This window comes from Ovis canadensis, chromosome 21, assembly GCF_042477335.2.
Source record: "Ovis canadensis isolate MfBH-ARS-UI-01 breed Bighorn chromosome 21, ARS-UI_OviCan_v2, whole genome shotgun sequence".
In the NCBI taxonomy this organism is placed as follows: Eukaryota; Metazoa; Chordata; class Mammalia; order Artiodactyla; family Bovidae; genus Ovis; species Ovis canadensis.
This window is the reverse complement of record NC_091265.1, coordinates 5,841,488-5,861,276: the sequence shown is the minus strand read 5'-3', so window position 1 is coordinate 5,861,276 and position 19,789 is coordinate 5,841,488.

Genomic DNA, 19,789 nt, shown 5'->3' with positions numbered 1-19,789 from the left:
TTTGATCCACACGGGGGACTGCGTGACACTGCTGCTACCGCTCTGGAGGTAAGAGCAAGTGCATGTCCGCATACGAGACGAGGACTGACTCCCCTGGGGAGACTCCAGAAGTACCCCAATATCCTTGTCAGCACTGCAGAGGAATCCTCAGGTTCCGGCCCCGACTCCACACAAGGTCTTAGGCCCCGGCATCGACGGGAGAGGAATCCCGAGAGGCCCCCGAGGAACTCTCATGAGGACTGGCCTTTCCTGAGGCCACCAGAGCAGGTCCCCGAGGTCCCCGTCGTAAGTTGAGAGCACCTGCCGCAACTCGAGAAAATCCAGGAGGTTTTGCCCTCCAAGCGAGATGAGGCCCATTTCCGCTGAGGCTTCTGGAGTCTAATCACATCTAACCACTGGATCTTCCAAAGGATCCTTCACACCCTTGCTGCAACTCAAGAAGTTCCCCGACATACCCGTCTCCCCTCGAGAGGAAGCACGAGGGTCCCGCACACATCCAGGGGAGCCCCGTTTCCGCCTCCTAGCTCGAGATGAGGGATCCTTTCCCTGTTTCGTAGGGAAAGAATTCCCGGCTTCCCGTCGCATCTCAAGAGGAGGCGCTCTCCACAGGAAAGGCGAGAGGAACTCCAGGGTCATGCCACCATTCCAAGAGTCCCCCAGATGTGTCAGTCCATTATAGAGGAACCTGTTTTCCCTGCACTGCCTTGACGTTCAAGCCGAGGATTGACTCCCACCACGTGTGCACGTGGGACAGCCCTGGGGGAAAGCCTCGTGGGAAAGCATCGTGGGAAAGACTCGAGGGAAAGCTATAGATCCCTTGATCCACGCGGCGGAATGAGTGACACTGCTGCTACCGCTCTGGAGGAAAGCGCAAGTGCATGCCCGCATTCGAGACGAGGACTGACTCCCCTGGGGAGACTCCAGAAGTACCCCAAGATCCATGTCAGCACTGGAGAGGAATCCTCAGGTTCCGGCCCCGACTCCACACAAGGTCTTAGGCCCCGGCATCGACGGGAGAGGAATCCCGAGAGGCCCCCGTGGAACTCGCATGGGGACTGGCCTTTCCTGAGGCCACCAGAGCAGGACCCTGAGGTCCCCGACGTAAGTCTAGAGCACCTGCCGCAACTCGAGAAAATCCAGGAGGTTTTGCCCTCCAGGCGAGATGAGGCCCATTTCCGCTGAGGCTTCTCGAGGCTAATCACATCTAACCCCTGGAACTTCCAAAGGGTCCTTCACTCCCATGCTGCAAGTCATGAAGTTCCCCGACATACCCGTCTCCACTCGAGAGGAAGCACGAGTGTCCCACACACATCCAGGGGAGCCCCGTTTCCGCCTCCTAGCTCGAGATGAGGGATCCTTTCCCTGTTGCGTAGAGAAAGAATTCCCGGCATTCCCGTCGCATCTCAAGAGGAGGCGCTCTCAACAGGAAAGGCGAGAGGAACTCCAGGGTCGTGCCACGATTGCAAGAGTCCCCCAGATGTGTCAGTCCATTCCAGAGGAACCTGTTTTCCCTGCACTGCCTCGACGTTCATGCCGAGGATCCACTCCCACCACGGTGGCACGTGGGACGTTCCTGTGTGAAAGCATCGTGGGAAAGCCTCGAGGGAAAGCCATAGATACCTTGATCCACGCGGCGGACTGGGTGACAGTGCTGTTACCACTCTGGAGGAAAGCGCAAGTGGATGCCCGCATTCGAGACGAGGACTGACTCCCCTGGGGAGATTCCAGAAGTACCCCAAGATCCATGTCAGCACTGGAGAGGAATCCTCAGGTTCCGGCCCCGACTCCACACAAGGTCTTAGGCCCCGGGATCGACGGGAGAGGAATCCCGAGAGGCCCCCGAGGAACTCTCATGAGGACTGGCCTTTCCTGAGGCCACCAGAGCAGGTCCCCGAGGTCCCCGTCGTAAGTCGAGAGCACCTGCCGCAACTCGAGAAAATCCAGGAGGTTTTGCCCTCCAAGCGAGATGAGGCCCATTTCCGCTGAGGCTTCTGGAGGCTAATCACATCTAACCACTGGAACTTCCTAAGGGTCCTTCTCACCCTTGCTGCAACTCAAGCAGTTCCGCGACATACCCGTCTCCACTCGAGAGGAAGCACGTGGGTTCCCGCACACATCCAGGGGAGCCCCGTTTCCTCCTCCAAGCTCGAGATGAGGGATCCTTTCCCTGTTTCGTAGGGAAAGAATTCCAGGCATTCCCATCGCATCTCAAGAGGAGGCGCTCTCCACAGGAAAGGCGAGAAGAACTCCAGGGTCGTGTCACCATTCCAGGAGTCCCCCAGATGTGTCAGTCCATTCCAGAGGAACCTGTTTTCCCTGCACTGCCTTGACGTTCAAGCCGAGGATCGACTCACACCACGTGTGCACGTGGGACAGCCCTGTGGGAAAGCCTCGTGGGAAAGCCTCGTGGGAAAGACTCGAGGGAAAGCCATAGATACATTGATCCACGCGGCGGAATGCGTGACACTGCTGCTACCGCTCTGGAGGAAAGCGCAAGTGCATGCCCGCATTCGAGACTAGGACTGACTCCCCTGGGGAGACTCCAGAAGAACCCCAAGATCCATGTCAGCACTGGAGAGGAATACTCAGGTTCCGGCCCCGAATCCAAACCAGGTCTTAGGCCCCGGCATCGATGGCAGAGGAATCCCGAGAGGCCCCCGAGGAACTCGCATGGGGACTGGCCTTTCCTGAGGCCACCAGAGCGGGTCCCTGAGGTCCCCGTCGTAAGTCGAGAGCACCTGCCGCAACTCGAGAAAATCCAGGAGGTTTTGCCCTCCAGGCGAGATGAGGCCCATTTCCGCTGAGGCTTCTCGAGGCTAATCACATCTAACCACTGGAACTTCCAAAGGGTCCTTCACTCCCATGCTGCAAGTCATGAAGTTCCCCGACATACCCGACTCCACTCGAGAGGAAGCACGAGTGTCCCGCACACATCCAGGGGAGCCCCGTTTCCGCCTCCTAGCTCGAGATGAGGGATCCTTTCCCTGTTGCGTAGAGAAAGAATTCCCGGCATTCCCGTCGCATCTCAAGAGGAGGCGCTCTAAACAGGAAAGGCGAGAGGAACTCCAGGGTCGTGCCACCATTCCAAGAGTCCCCCAGATGTGTCAGTCCATTCCAGAGGAACCTGTTTTCCCTGCACTGCCTTCACGTTCAAGCCGAGTATCGGCTCCCACCACGTGTGCACGTTGGACAGCCCTGTGGGAAAGCCTCGTGGGAAAGCCTCGTGGGAAACACTCGAGGGAAAACCATAGATCATTTGACCACGCGGCGGACTGTGTGACACTGCTGCTACCGATCTGGAGGAAAGCGCAAGTGCATGCCCGCATTCGAGACGAGGACTGACTCCCCTGGGGAGACTCCAGAAGTACCCCAAGATCCATGTCAGCACTGGAGAGGAATCCTCAGGTTCCGGCCCCGACTCCACACAAGGTCTTAGGCCCCGGCATCGACGGCAGAGGAATCCCCAGAGGCCCCCGAGGAACTCGCATGGGGACTGACCTTTCCTGAGGCCACCAGAGCGGGTCCTGAGGTCCCCGTCTTAAGGCGAGAGCACCTGCCGCAACTCGAGAAAATCCAGGAGGTTTTGCCCTCCAGGCGAGATGAGGCCCATTTCCGATGAGGCTTCTCGAGGCTAATCACATCTAACCACTGGAACTTCCAAACGGTCCTTCACACCCTTGCTGCAACACAAGAAGTTCCCCGACATACCCGTCTCCACTCGAGAGGAAGCAGGAGGGTCCCGCACACATCCAGGGGAGCCCCGTTTCCGCCTCCTAGCTCGAGATGAGGGATCCTTTCCCTGTTTCGTAGGGAAAGAATTCCCGGCATTCCGGTCGCATCTCAAGAGGAGGCGCTCTCCACAGGAAAGGCGAGAGGAACTCCAGGGTCGTGCCACCATTCCAAGAGCCCCCCAGATGTGTCAGTCCATTCCAGAGGAACCTGTTTTCCCTGCACTTCCTTGACGTTCAAGCCGAGGATCGACTCCCACAACGTGTGCACGTGGGACAGCCCTGTGGGAAAGCCTCTTGGGAAAGCCTCGTGGGAAAGACTCGAGGGAAAACCATAGATCCTTTGATCCACGTGGTGGACTGCGTGACACTGCTGCTACCGCTCGGCAGGAAAGCGCAAGTGCATGCCCGCATTCGAGACGAGCACTGACTCCCCTGGGGAGACTCCAGAAGTACCCCAAGATCCATGTCAGCACTGGAGAGGAATCCTGAGGTTCCCGCCCCGACTCCACACAAGGTCTTAGGCCCCGGCATCGACGGGAGAGGAATCCGGAGAGGCCCCCGAGGAACTCGCATGGGGACTGGCCTTTCCTGAGGCCACCAGAGCAGGACCCTGAGGTCCCCGTCGTAAGTCGAGAGTACCTGCCGCAACTCGAGAAAATCCAGGAGGTTTTGCCCTCCAGGCGAGATGAGGCCCATTTCCGCTGAGGCTTCTCGAGGCTAATCACATCTAACCACTGGAACTTCCAAAGGGACCTTCACACCCTTGCTGCAACTCAAGAAGTTCCCCGACATACCCGTCTCCACTCGAGAAGAAGCACGAGGGTCCCGCACACATCCAGGGGAGCCCCGTTTCCGCCTCCTAGCTCGAGATGAGGGATCCTTTCCCTGTTTCGTAGGGAAAGAATTCCCGGCGTTCCCGTTGCATCTCAAGAGGAGGCGCTCTCCACAGGAAAGGCGAGGGGAACTCCAGGGTCGTGCCACCATTCCAAGAGTCCCCCAGATGTGTCAGTCCATTCCAGAGGAACCTGTTTTCCCTGCACTGCCTTGACGATCAAGCTGAGGATCGACTCCCACCACGTGTGCATGTGGGACAGCCCTGTGGGAAAGCCTCGTGGGAAAGCCTCCTGGGAAAGACTCGAGGGAAAACCATAGATCCTTTGATCCACGCGGCGGACTGCGTGACACTGCTGCTACCGCTCTGGAGGAAAGTGCAAGTGCATGCCCGCATTCGAGACGAGGACTGACTTCCTTGGTGAGACTCCAGAAGTACCCCAAGATCCATGTCAGCACTGGAGAGGAATCCTCAGGTTCCGGCCCCGACTCCCCACAAGGGCTTAGGCCTCGGCATCGACGGGAGAGGAATCCCGAGAGGCCCACGAGGAACTCGCATGGGGACTGGCCTTTCCTGAGGCCACCAGAGCGGGTCCCTGAGGTCCCCGTCGTAAGACGAGAGCACCTGCCTCAACTCGAGAAAATCCAGGAGGTTTTGCCCTCCAGGCGTGATGAGGCCCATTTCCGCTGAGGCTTCTCGAGGCTAATCACATCTAACCACTGGAACTTCCAAAGGGTCCTTCACACCCTTGCTGCAACTCAAGAAGTTCCCCGACATACCCTTCTCCACTCGAGAGGAAGCACGAGGGTCCCGCACACATCCAGGGGAGCCCCGTTTCCGCCTCCTAGCTCGAGATGAGGGATCCTTTCCCTGTTTCATAGGGAAAGAGTTCCCGGCGTTCTCGTCGCATCTCAAGAGGAGGCGCTCTCCACAGGAAAGGCGAGAGGAACTCCAGGGTCGTGCCACCATTCCAAGAGTCCCCCAGATGTGTCAGTCCATTCCAGAGGAACCTGTTTTCCCTGCACTGCCTTGACGTTCAAGCCGAGGATCTACTCCCACCACGTGTGCACGGGGGACAGCCCTGTGGGAAAGCCTCGTGGGAAAGCCTCCTGGGAAAGTTCGAGGGAAAACCATAGATCCTTTGATCCACGCGGCAGACTGCGTGACACTGCTGCTACCGCTCTGGAGGAAAGCGCAAGTGCATGCCCGCATACGAGACGAGGACTGACTCCCCTGGGGAGACTCCAGAAATACCCCAAGATCCATGTCAGCACTGGAGAGGAATCCTCAGGTTCCGGCCCCGACTCCACAAAAGGTCTTAGGCCCCGGCATCGACGGGAGAGGAATCCCGAGAGGCCCCCGAGGAACTCGCATGGGGACTGGCCTTTCCTGAGGCCACCAGAGCGGGTCCCTGAGGTCCCCGTCGTAAGTCGAGAGCACCTGCAGCAACTCGAGAAAATCCAGGAGGTTTTGCCCTCCAGGCGAGATGAGGCCCATTTCCGCTGAGGCTTCTCGAGGCTAATCACATCTAACCACTGGAACTTCCAAAGGGTCCTTCACACCCTTGCTGCAACTCAAGAAGTTCCCCGACATACACGTCTCCACTCGAGAGGAAGCACGAGGGTCCCGCACACATCAAGGGGAGCCCCGTTTCCGCCTCCTAGCTCAAGATGAGTGATCCTTTCCCTGTTTCGTAGGGAAAGAATTCCCGGCGTTCCCGTCGCATCTTAAGAGGAGGCGCTCTCCACAGGAAAGGCGAGAGGAACTCCAGGGTCGTGCCACCATTCCAAGAGTCCCCCAGATGTGTCAGTCCATTCCAGAGGAACCTGTTTTCCCTTTACTGCCTTGACGTTCAAGCCGAGGATCGACTCCCACCACGTGTGCACGTGGGACAGCCCTGTGGGAAAGCCTCCTTGGAAAGCCTCCTGGGAAAGACTCGAGGGAAACCCATAGATCCTTTGATCCACGCGGCGGAATGCGTGACACTGCTGCTACCGCTCTGGAGGAAAGCGCAAGTGCATGCCCGCATTTGAGACGAGGACTGACTCCCCTGGGGAGACTCCAGAAGTACCCCAAGATCCATGTCAGCACTGGAGAGGAATCCTCAGGTTCCGGCCCCGACTCCACACAAGGTCTTAGGCCCCGGCATCGACGGGAGAGGAATCCCGAGAGGCCCCCGAGGAACTCGCATGGGGACTGGCCTTTCCTGAGGCCACCAGAGCGGGTCCCTGAGGTCCCCGTCGTAAGTCTAGAGCACCTGCCGCAACTCGAGAAAATCCAGGAGGTTTTGCCCTCCAGGCGAGATGAGGCCCATTTCCGCTGAGGCTTCTCGAGGCTAATCACATCTAACCACTGGAACGTCCAAAGGGTCCTTCACACCCTGGTTGCAACTCAAGAAGTTCCCCGACATACCTGTGTCCACTCGAGAGGAAGCACGTGGGTCCCGCACACATCCCAGGGAGCCCCGTTTCCGCCTCCTAGCTCGAGATGAGGGATCCTTTCCCTGTTTCGTAGGGAAAGAATTCCCGGCGTTCCCGTCGCATCTCAAGAGGAGGCGCTCTCCACAGGAAAGGCGAGAGGAACTCCAGGGTCGTGCCACCATTCCAAGAGTCCCCCAGATGTGTCAGTCCATTCCAGAGGAACCTGTTTTCCCTGCATTGCCTTGACGTTCAAGCCGAGGATCGACTCCCACCACCTGTGCACGTGGGACAGCCCTGTGGGAAAGCCACTTGGGAAAGCCTCGTGGGAAAGACTCGAGGGAAAACCATAGATCCTTTGATCCACGCGGCAGGGTGCGTGACACTGTTGCTACCGCTCTGGAGGAAAGCGCAAGTGCATGTCCGCATTCGAGACGAGCACTGACTCCCCTGGGGAGACTCCAGAAGTACCCCTAGATCCATGTCAGCACTGGAGAGGAATCCTCAGGTTCCGGCCCCGACTCCCCACAAGGGCTTAGGCCTCGGCATCAACGGGAGAGGAATCCCGAGAGGCCCCCGAGGAACTCGCATGGGGACTGGCCTTTCCTGAGGCCACCAGAGCGGGTCCCTGAGGTCCCCGTCGTAAGTCGAGAGCACCTGCCTCAACTCGAGAAAATCCAGGAGGTTTTGCCCTTCAGGCGTGATGAGGCCCATTTCCGCTGAGGCTTCTCGAGGCTAATCACATCTAACCACTGGAACTTCCAAAGGGTCCTTCACACCCTTGCTGCAACTCAAGAAGTTCCCCGACATACCCGTCTACACTCGAGAGGAAGCACGAGGGTCCCGCACACACCCAGGGGAGCCCCGTTTCCGCCTCCTAGCTCGAGATGACGGATCCTTTCCCTGTTTCGTAGGGAAAGAGTTCCCCGCATTCCCGTCGCATCTCAAGAGGAGGCGCTCTCCACAGGAAAGGCGAGAGGAACTCCAGGGTCGTGCCACCATTCCAAGAGTCCCCCAGATGTGACAGTCCATTCCAGAGGAACCTGTTTTCCCTGCACTGCCTTGACGTTCAAGCCGAGGATCGACTCCCACCACGTGTGCACGTGGGACAGCCCTGTGGGAAAGCCTCCTTGGAAAGCCTCCTGGGAAAGACTCGAGGGAAAACCATAGATCCTTTGATCCACGCGGCGGAATGCGTGACACTGCTGCTACCGCTCTGGAGGAAAGCGCAAGTGCAGGTCCGCATTCGAGACGAGGACTGACTTCCTTGGGGAGACTCCAGAAGTACCCCAAGATCCATGTCAGCACTGGAGAGGAATCCTCAGGTTCCGGCCCCGACTCCCCACAAGGGCTTAGGCTTCGGCATCGACGGGAGAGGAATCCCGAGAGGCCCCCAAGGAACTCTCATGGGGACTGGCCTTTCCTGAGGCCACCAGAGCCGGTCCCTGAGGTCCCCGTCGTAAGTCGAGAGCACCTGCCTCAACTCGAGAAAATCCAGGAGGTTTTGCCCTCCAGGCGAGATGAGGCCCATTTCCGCTGAGGCTTCTCGAGGCTAATCACATCTAACCACTGGAACTTCCAAAGGGTCCTTCACACCCTTGCTGCAACTCAAGAAGTTCCCCGACATACCCGTCTCCACTCGAGAGGAAGCACGAGGGTCCCGCACACATCCAGGGGAGCCCCGTTTCCGCCTCCTAGCTCGAGATGAGGGATCCTTTCCCTGTTTCATAGGGAAAGAGTTCCCGGCGTTCCCGTCGCATCTCAAGAGGAGGCGCTCTCCACAGGAAAGGCGAGAGGAACTCCAGGGTCGTGCCACCATTCCAAGAGTCCCCCAGATGTGTCAGTCCATTCCAGAGGAACCTGTTTTCCCTGCACTGCCTTGACGTTCAAGCCGAGGATCGACTCCCACCACGTGTGCACGTGGGACAGCCCTGTGGGAAAGCCTCGTGAGAAAGCCTCCTGGGAAAGTTCGAGGGAAAACCATAGATCCTTTGATCCACGCGGCAGACTGCGTGACACTGCTGCTACCGCTCTGGAGGAAAGCGCAAGTGCATGCCCGCATACGAGACGAGGACTGACTCCCCTGGGGAGACTCCAGAAATACCCCAAGATCCATGTCAGCACTGGAGAGGAATCCTCAGGTTCCGGCCCCGACTCCACAAAAGGTCTTAGGCCCCGGCATCGACAGGAGAGGAATCCCGAGAGGCCCGCGAGGAACTCGCATGGGGACTGGCCTTTCCTGAGGCCACCAGAGCGGGTCCCTGAGGTCCCCGTCGTAAGTCGAGAGCACCTGCAGCAACTCGAGAAAATCCAGGAGGTTTTGCCCTCCAGGCGAGATGAGGCCCATTTCCGCTGAGGCTTCTCGAGGCTAATCACATCTAACCACTGGAACTTCCAAAGGGTCCTTCACACCCTTGCTGCAACTCAAGAAGTTCCCCGACATACCCGTCTCCACTCGAGAGGAAGCACGAGGGTCCCGCACACATCCAGGGGAGCCCCGTTTCTGCCTCCTAGCTCGAGATGAGTGATCCTTTCCCTGTTTCGTAGGGAAAGAAATCCCGGCGTTCCCGTCGCATTTTAAGAGGAGGCGCTCTCCACAGGAAAGGCGAGAGGAACCCCAGGGTCGTGCCACCATTCCAAGAGTCCCCCAGATGTGTCAGTCCATTCCAGAGGAACCTGTTTTCCCTGCACTGCCTTGACGTTCAAGCCGAGGATCGACTCCCACCACGTGTGCACGTGGGACAGCCCTGTGGGAAAGCCTCGTGGGAAAGCCTCGTGGGAAAGACTCGAGGGAAAACCATACATCCTTTGATCCACGTGGCGGACTGCGTGACACTGCTGCTACCGCTCTGGAGGAAAGCGCAAGTGCATGCCCGCATTCGAGACGAGCACTGACTCCCCTGGGGAGACTCCAGAAGTACCCCAAGATCCATGTCAGCACTGGAGAGGAATCCTGAGGTTCCCGCCCCGACTCCACACAAGGTCTTAGGCCCCGGCATCGACGGCAGAGGAATCCCGAGAGGCCCCCGAGGAACTCGCATGGGGACTGGCCTTTCCTGAGGCCACCAGAGCAGGTCCCTGAGGTCCCCGTCGTAAGTCGAGAGCACCTGCCGCAACTCGAGAAAATCCAGGAGGTTTTGCCCTCCAGGCGAGATGAGGCCCATTTCCGCTGAGGCTTCAAGAGGCTAATCACATCTAACCGCTGGAACTTCCAAAGGGTCCTTCACACGCTTGCTGCAACTCAAGAAGTTTCCCGACATACCCGTCTCCACTCGAGAGGAAGCACGAGGGTTCTGCACACATCCAGGGGAGCCCCGTTTCCGCCTCCTAGCTCGAGATGAGGGATCCTTTCCCTGTTTCGTAGGGAAAGAATTCCCGGCGTTCCCGTCGCATCTCAAGAGGAGGCGCTCTCCACAGGAAAGGCGAGAGGAACTCCAGGGTCGTGCCACCATTCCAAGAGTCCCCCAGATGTGTCAGTCCATTCCAGAGGAACCTGTTTTCCCTTTACTGCCTTGACGTTCAAGCCGAGGATCGACTCCCACCACGTGTGCACGTGGGACAGCCCTGTGGGAAAGCCTCCTTGGAAAGCCTCCTGGGAAAGACTCGAGGGAAAACCATAGATCCTTTGTTCCACGCGGCGGAATGCGTGACACTGCTGCTACCGCTCTGGAGGAAAGCGCAAGTGCATGCCCGCATTTGAGACGAGGACTGACTCCCCTGGGGAGACTCCAGAAGTACCCCAAGATCCATGTCAGCACTGGAGAGGAATCCTCAGGTTCCGGCCCCGACTCCACACAAGGTCTTAGGCCCCGGCATCGAAGGGAGAGGAATCCCGAGAGGCCACCGAGGAACTCGCATGGGGACTGGCCTTTCCTGAGGCCACCAGAGCGGGTCCCTGAGGTCCCCGTCGTAAGTCGAGAGCACCTGCAGCAACTCGAGAAAATCCAGGAGGTTTTGCCCTCCAGGCGAGATGAGGCCCATTTCCGCTGAGGCTTCTCGAGGCTAATCACATCTAACCACTGGAACTTCCAAAGGGTCCTTCACACCCTTGCTGCAACTCAAGAAGTTCCCCGACATACACGTCTCCACTCGAGAGGAAGCACGAGGGTCCCGCACACATCAAGGGGAGCCCCGTTTCCGCCTCCTAGCTCAAGATGAGTGATCCTTTCCCTGTTTCGTAGGGAAAGAATTCCCGGCGTTCCCGTCGCATCTTAAGAGGAGGCGCTCTCCACAGGAAAGGGAGAGGAACTCCAGGGTCGTGCCACCATTCCAAGAGTCCCCCAGATGTGTCAGTCCATTCCAGAGGAACCTGTTTTCCCTTTACTGCCTTGACGTTCAAGCCGAGGATCGACTCCCACCACGTGTGCACGTGGGACAGCCCTGTGGGAAAGCCTCCTTGGAAAGCCTCCTGGGAAAGACTCGAGGGAAACCCATAGATCCTTTGATCCACGCGGCGGAATGCGTGACACTGCTGCTACCGCTCTGGAGGAAAGCGCAAGTGCATGCCCGCATTTGAGACGAGGACTGACTCCCCTGGGGAGACTCCAGAAGTACCCCAAGATCCATGTCAGCACTGGAGAGGAATCCTCAGGTTCCGGCCCCGACTCCACACAAGGTCTTAGGCCCCGGCATCGAAGGGAGAGGAATCCCGAGAGGCCCCCGAGGAACTCGCATGGGGACTGGCCTTTCCTGAGGCCACCAGAGCGGGTCCCTGAGGTCCCCGTCGTAAGTCTAGAGCACCTGCCGCAACTCGAGAAAATCCAGGAGGTTTTGCCCTCCAGGCGAGATGAGGCCCATTTCCGCTGAGGCTTCTCGAGGCTAATCACATCTAACCACTGGAACTTCCAAAGGGTCCTTCACACCCTGGTTGCAACTCAAGAAGTTCCCCGACATACCTGTGTCCACTCGAGAGGAAGCACGAGGGTCCCGCACACATCCCAGGGAGCCCCGTTTCCGCCTCCTAGCTCGAGATGAGGGATCCTTTCCCTGTTTCGTAGGGAAAGAATTCCCGGCTTTCCCGTCGCATCTCAATAGGAGGCGCTCTCCACAGGAAAGGCGAGAGGAACTCCAGGGTCGTGCCACCATTCCAAGAGTCCCCCAGATGTGTCAGTCCATTCCAGAGGAACCTGTTTTCCCTGCATTGCCTTGACGTTCAAGCCGAGGATCGACTCCCACCACCTGTGCACGTGGGACAGCCCTGTGGGAAAGCCACTTGGGAAAGCCTCGTGGGAAAGACTCGAGGGAAAACCATAGATCCTTTGATCCACGCGGCAGGGTGCGTGACACTGTTGCTACCGCTCTGGAGGAAAGCGCAAGTGCATGTCCGCATTCGAGACGAGCACTGACTCCCCTGGGGAGACTCCAGAAGTACCCCTAGATCCATGTCAGCACTGGAGAGGAATCCTCAGGTTCCGGCCCCGACTCCCCACAAGGGCTTAGGCCTCGGCATCAACGGGAGAGGAATCCCGAGAGGCCCCCGAGGAACTCGCATGGGGACTGGCCTTTCCTGAGGCCACCAGAGCGGGTCCCTGAGGTCCCCGTCGTAAGTCGAGAGCACCTGCCTCAACTCGAGAAAATCCAGGAGGTTTTGCCCTTCAGGCGTGATGAGGCCCATTTCCGCTGAGGCTTCTCGAGGCTAATCACATCTAACCACTGGAACTTCCAAAGGGTCCTTCACACCCTTGCTGCAACTCAAGAAGTTCCCCGACATACCCGTCTACACTCGAGAGGAAGCACGAGGGTCCCGCACACACCCAGGGGAGCCCCGTTTCCGCCTCCTAGCTCGAGATGAAGGATCCTTTCCCTGTTTCGTAGGGAAAGAGTTCCCCGCATTCCCGTCGCATCTCAAGAGGAGGCGCTCTCCACAGGAAAGGCGAGAGGAACTCCAGGGTCGTGCCACCATTCCAAGAGTCCCCCAGATGTGACAGTCCATTCCAGAGGAACCTGTTTTCCCTGCACTGCCTTGACGTTCAAGCCGAGGATCGACTCCCAGCACTTGTGCACGTGGGACCGCCCTGTGATAAAGCCTCTTCAGAAAGCCTCGTTGGAAAGACTCGAGGGAAAACCATAGATCCTTTGATCCACGCGGCGGACTGCGTGACACTGCTGCTACCGCTCTGGAGGAAAGCGCAAGTGCGTGCCCGCATTCGAGACGAGGACTGACTCCCCTGGGGAGACTCCAGAAGTATCCCAAGATCCATGTCAGCACTGGAGAGGAATCCTCAGGTTCCGGCCCTGACTCCACACAAGGTCTTAGGCCCCGGCATCGACGGGAGAGGAATCCCGACAGGCCCCTGAGAAACTCGCATGGGGACTAGCCTTTCCTGAGGCCACAAGAGCGGGTCCTTAAGGTCCCCGTCGTAAGTCGAGAGCACCAGCCGCAACACGAGAAAATCCAGGAGGTTTTGCCCTCCAGGCGAGATGAGGCCCATTTCCGCTGAGGCTTCTCGAGGCCAATCACATCTAACCACGGGAACTTCCAAAGGGTCCTTCACACCCTTGCTGCAACTCAAGAAGTTCCCCGCCATACCCGTCTCCACTCGAGATGAAGCACGAGGGTCCCGCACACATCCAGGGGAGCCCCGTTTTTGCCTCCTAGCTCGAGATGAGGGATCCTTTCCCTGTTTCGTAGGGAAAGAATTCCCGGCGTTCCCGTCGCATCTCAAGAGGAGGCACTCTCCACAGGAAAGGCGAGAGGAACTCCAGGGACGTGCCACCATTCCAAGAGTTCCCCAGATGTGTCAGTCAATTCCAGAGGAACCTGTTTTCCCTGCACTGCCTTGACGTTCAAGCCGAGGATCGACTCCCACCACGTGTGCACCTGGGACAGCCCTGTGGGAAATCCTCGTGGGAAAGCCTCGTGGGAAAGACTCGAGGGAAAACCATAGATCCTTTGATCCACGCGGCGGGCTGCGTGACACTGCTGCTACCGCTCTGGAGGAAAGCGCAAGTGCATGCCCGCATTAGAGACGAGCACTGACTCCCCTGGGGAGACTCCAGAAGTACCCCAAGATCCATGTCAGCACTGGAGAGGAATCCTGAGGTTCCCGCCCCGACTCCACACAAGGTCTTAGGCCCCGCCATCGACGGCAGAGGAATCCCGAGAGGCCCCCGAGGAACTCGCATGGGGACTGGCCTTTCCTGAGGCCACCAGAGCAGGTCCCTGAGGTCCCCGTCGTAAGTCGAGAGCACCTGCCGCAACTCGAGAAAATCCAGGAGGTTTTGCCCTCCAGGCGAGATGAGGCCCATTTCCGCTGAGGCTTCAAGAGGCTAATCACATCTAACCGCTGGAACTTCCAAAGGGTCCTTCACACGCTTGCTGCAACTCAAGAAGTTCCCCGACATACCCGTCTCCACTCGAGAGGAAGCACGAGGGTCCCGCACACATCCAGGGGAGCCCCGTTTCCGCCTCCTAGCTCGAGATGAGGGATCCTTTCCCTGTTTCGTAGGGAAAGAATTCCCGGCGTTCCCGTCGCATCTCAAGAGGAGGCGCTCTCCACAGGAAAGGCGAGAGGAACTCCAGGGTCGTGCCACCATTCCAAGAGTCCCCCAGATGTGTCAGTCCATTCCAGAGGAACCTGTTTTCCCTGCACTGCCTTGACGTTCAAGCCGAGGATCGACTCCCACCACGTGTGCACGTGGGACAGCCCTGTGGGAAAGCCTCGTGGGAAAGACTCGAGGGAAAACCATAGATCCTTTGATCCACGTGGCGGAATGCGTGACACTGCTGTTACCGCTCTGCAGGAAAGCGCAAGTGCATGCCCGCATTCGAGACGAGCACTGACTCCCCTGCGGAGACTCCAGAAGTACCCCAAGATCCATGTCAGCACTGGAGAGGAATCCTGAGGTTCCCGCCCCGACTCCACACAAGGTCTTAGGCCCCGACATAGACGGGAGAGTAATCCCGAGAGGCCCCCGAGGAACTCGCATGGGGACTGGCCTTTCCTGAGGCCACCAGTGCAGGTCCCTGAGGTCCCAGTCATAAGTCGAGAGCACCTGCCGCAACTTGAGAAAATCCAGGAGGTTTTGCCCTCCAGGCGAGATGAGGCCCATTTCCACTGAGGCTTCTCGAGGCTAATCACATCTAACTACTGGAACTTCCAAAGGGTCCTTCACACCCTTGCTGCAACTCAAGAAGTTGCCCGACATACCGGTCTCCACTCGAGAGGAAGCACGAGGGTCCCGCACACATCCAGGGGAGCCCCGTTTCCGCCTCCTAGCTCGAGATGAGGGATCCTTTCCCTGTTTCGTAGGGAAAGAATTCCCGGCGTTCCTGTCGCATCTCAAGAGGAAGCGCTCTCCACAGGAAAGGCGAGAGGAACTCCAGGGTCGTGCTACCATTTCAAGTGGCCCCCAGATGTGTCAGTCCATTCCAGAGGAACCTGTTTTCCCTGAACTGTCTTGACCTTCAAGCCGAGGATCGACTCCCACCACGTGTGCACGTGGGACAGCCCTGTGGGAAAGCCTCGTGGGAAAGCCTCGTGGGAAAGACTCGAGGGAAAACCATAGATCCTTTGATCAACGCGGCGGACTGCGTGACACTGCTGCTACCGCTCTGGAGGAAAGCGCAAGTGCATGCCCGCATTCGAGACGAGGACTGACTCCCCTGGGGAGACTCCAGAAGTACCCCAAGATCCATGTCAGCACTGGAGAGGAATCCACAGGTTCTGGCCCCGACTCCACACAAGGTCTTAGGCCCCGGCATCGACGGGAGAGAAATCCCGAGAGGCCCCCGAGGAACTCGCATGGGGACTGGCCTTTCCTGAGGCCACCAGAGCGGGTCCCTGAGGTCCCCGTCGTAAGTCGAGAGCACCTGCCGCAACTCGAGAAAATCCAGGAGGTTTTGCCCTCCAGGCGAGATGAGGCCCATTTCCGCTGAGGCTTCTCGAGGCTAATCACATGTAACCACTGGAACTTCCAAAGGGTCCTTCACAGCCTTGCTGCAACTCAAGAAGTTCCCCGACATACCCGTCTCCACTCGAGAGGAAGCACGAGGGTCCCGCACACATCCAGGGGAGCCCCGTTTCCGCCTTCTAGCTCGAGATGAGGGATCCTTTCCCTGTTTCGTAGGGAAAGAATTCCCGGCGTTCCCGTCGCATCTCAAGAGGAGGCACTCTCCACAGGAAAGGCGTGAGGAACTCCAGGGTCGTGCAACATTCCAAGAGTCCCCCAGATGTGTCAGTCCATTCCAGAGGAACCTGTTTTCCCTGCACTGCCTTGACGTTCAAGCCGAGGATCGACTCCCACCACGTGTGCACGTGGGACCGCCCTGTGGGAAAGCCTCGTGGGAAAGCCTCGTGGGAAAGATTCGAGGGAAAACCATAGATCCTTTGATCCACGCGGCAGAATGGGTGACACTGCTGCTACCGTTCTGGAGGAAAGCGCAAGTGCATGCCCGCATTCGAGACGAGGACTGACTCCCCTGGGGAGACTCCAGAAGTACCCCAAGGTCCATGTCAGCACTGGAGAGGAATCCTCAGGTTCCAGGCCCGACTCCACACAAGGTCTTAGGCCCCGGCATCGACAGGAGAGGAATCCCGAGAGGCCCCGGAGGAACTCGCATGCGGACTGGCCTTTCCTGAGGCCACCAGAGCGGGTCCCTGAGGTCCCCGTCGTAAGTCGAGAGCACCTGCCTCAACTCGAGAAAATCCAGGAGGTTTTACCCTCCAGGCGAGATGAGGCCCATTTCCACTGAGGCTTCTCGAGGCTAATCACATCTAACCACTGGAACTTCCAAAGGGTCCTTCACACCCTTGCTGCAACTCAAGAAGTTCCCCGACATACCCGTCTCCACTCGAGAGGAAGCACGTGGGGTCCCGCACACATCCAGGGGAGCCCCGTTTCCGCCTCCTACCTCGAGATGAGGGATCCTTTCCCTGTTTCGTAGGGAAAGAATTCCCGGCGTTCCTGTCGCATCTCAAGAGGAAGCGCTCTCCACAGGAATGGCGAGAGGAACTCCAGGGTCGTGCCACCATTTCAAGTGTCCCCCAGATGTGTCAGTCCATTCCAGAGGAACCTGTTTTCCCTGAACTGCCTTGACCTTCAAGCCGAGGATCGACTCCCACCACGTGTGCACGTGGGACAGCCCTGTGGGAAAGCCTCGTGGGAAAGCATCGTGGGAAAGACTCGAGGGAAAACCATAGATCCTTTGATCCACGCGGCAGGCTGTGTGACACTGCTGCTACCGCTCTGCAGGAAAGCGCAAGAGCATGCTCGCATTCGAGACGAGCACTGACTCCCCTGGGGAGACTCCAGAAATACCCCAAGATCCATGTCAGCACTGGAGAGGAATCCTCAGGTTCCGGCCCGGACTCCACACAAGGTCTTAGGCCCCGGCATCGACGGCAGAGGAATCCGGAGAGGCCCCCGAGGAACTCGCATGGGGACTGGCCTTTCCTGAGGCCACCAGAGCGGGTCCCTGAGGTCCCCGTCGTAAGTCGAGAGCACCTGCCGCAACTCGAGAAAATCCAGGAGGTTTTGCCCTCCAGGCGAGATGAGGCCCATTTCCGCTGAGGCTTCTCGAGGCTAATCACATCTAACCACTGGAACTTCCAAAGGGTCCTTCACACCCTTGCTGCAACTCAAGAAGTTCCCCGACATACCCGTCTCCACTCGAGAGGAAGCACGAGGGTCCCGCACACATCCAGGGAAGCCCCGTTTCCGACTCCTAGCTCGAGATGAGGGATCCTTTCCCTGTTTCGTAGGGAAAGAATTCCCGGCGTTCCCGTCGCATCTCAAGAGGAGGCGCTCTCCACAGGAAAGGCGAGAGGAACTCCAGGGTCGTGCCACCATTCCAAGAGTCCCCCAGATGTGTCAGTCCATTCCAGAGGAACCTGTTTTCCCTGCACTGCCTTGACGTTCAAGCCGAGGATCGACTCCCACCACGTGTGCACGGGGGACAGCCCTGTGGGAAAGCCTCGTGGGAAAGCCTCCTGGGAAAGACTCGAGGGAAAAACATAGATCCTTGGATCCACGCGGCGGACTGCGTGACACTGCTGCTACCGCTCTGGAGGAAAGGGCAAGTGCATTCGCACATTCGAGACGAGGACTGACTCCCCTGGGGAGACTCCAGAAGTACCCCAAGATCCATGTCAGCACTGGAGAGGAATCCTCAGGTTCCGGCCCCGACTCCACACAAGGCCTTAGGCCCCGGCATCGACGGGAGAGGAATCCGGAGAGGCCCCAGAGGAACTCGCATTGGGACTGGCCTTTCCTGAGGCCACCAGAGCGGGTCCCTGAGGTCCCCGTCGTAAGTCGAGAGCACCTGCCGCAACTCGAGAAAATCCAGGAGGTTTTGCCCTCCAGGCGAGATGAGGCCCATTTCCGCTGAGGCTTCTCGAGGCTAATCACTTCTAACCACTGGAACTTCCAAAGGGTCCTTCACACCCTTGCTGCAAATCAAGAAGTTCCCCGACATACCCGTCTCCACTCGAGAGGAAGCACGAGGGTCCCGCACACATCCAGGGGAGCCCCGTTTCCGCCTCCTAGCTCGAGATGAGGGATCCTTTCCCTGTTTCGTAGGGAAAGAATTCCCGGCGTTCCCGTCGCATCCAAGAGGCGCTCTCCACAGGAAAGGCGAGAGGAACTCCAGGGTCGTGCCACCCTTCAAAGAGTCCCCCAGATGTGTCAGTCCATTCCAGAGGAACCTGTTTGCCCTGCACTGCCTTGACGTTCAAGCCGAGGATCGACTCCCAGCACTTGTGCACGTGGGACCGCCCTGTGATAAAGCCTCTTCAGAAAGCCTCGTTGGAAAGACTCGAGGGAAAACCATAGATCCTTTGATCCACGCGGCGGACTGCGTGACACTGCTGCTACCGCTCTGGAGGAAAGCGCAAGTGCGTGCCCGCATTCGAGACGAGGACTGACTCCCCTGGGGAGACTCCAGAAGTATCCCAAGATCCATGTCAGCACTGGAGAGGAATCCTCAGGTTCCGGCCCCGACTCCACACAAGGTCTTAGGCCCCGGCATCGACGGGAGAGGAATCCCGACAGGCCCCTGAGAAACTCGCATGGGGACTAGCCTTTCCTGAGGACACAAGAGCGGGTCCTTAAGGTCCCCGTCGTAAGTCGAGAGCACCAGCCGCAACACGAGAAAATCCAGGAGGTTTTGCCCTCCAGGCGAGATGAGGCCCATTTCCGCTGAGGCTTCTCGAGGCCAATCACATCTAACCACGGGAACTTCCAAAGGGTCCTTCACACCCTTGCTGCAACTCAAGAAGTTCCCCGCCATACCCGTCTCCACTCGAGATGAAGCACGAGGGTCCCGCACACATCCAGGGGAGCCCCGTTTTTGCCTCCTAGCTCGAGATGAGGGATCCTTTCCCTGTTTCGTAGGGAAAGAATTCCCGGCGTTCCCGTCGCATCTCAAGAGGAGGCACTCTCCACAGGAAAGGCGAGAGGAACTCCAGGGACGTGCCACCATTCCAAGAGTCCCCCAGATGTGTCAGTCCATTCCAGAGGAACCTGTTTTCCCTGCACTGCCTTGACGTTCAAGCCGAGGATCGACTCCCACCACGTGTGCACGTGGGACAGCCCTGTGGGAAAGCCTCGTGGGAAAGCCTCCTGGGAAAGACTCGAGGGAAAACCATAGATCCTTTGATCCACGCGGCGGACTGCGTGACACTGCTGCAACCGCTCTGGAGGAAAGCGCAAGTGCATGCCCCCATTCGAGATGAGCACTGACTTCCCTGGGGAGACTGGAGAAGTACCCCATGATCCATGTCAGCACTGGAGAGGAATCTTCAGGTTCCGGCCCCGACTCCACACAGGGTCTTAGGCCCCGGCATCGACGGGAGAGGAATCCCGAGAGG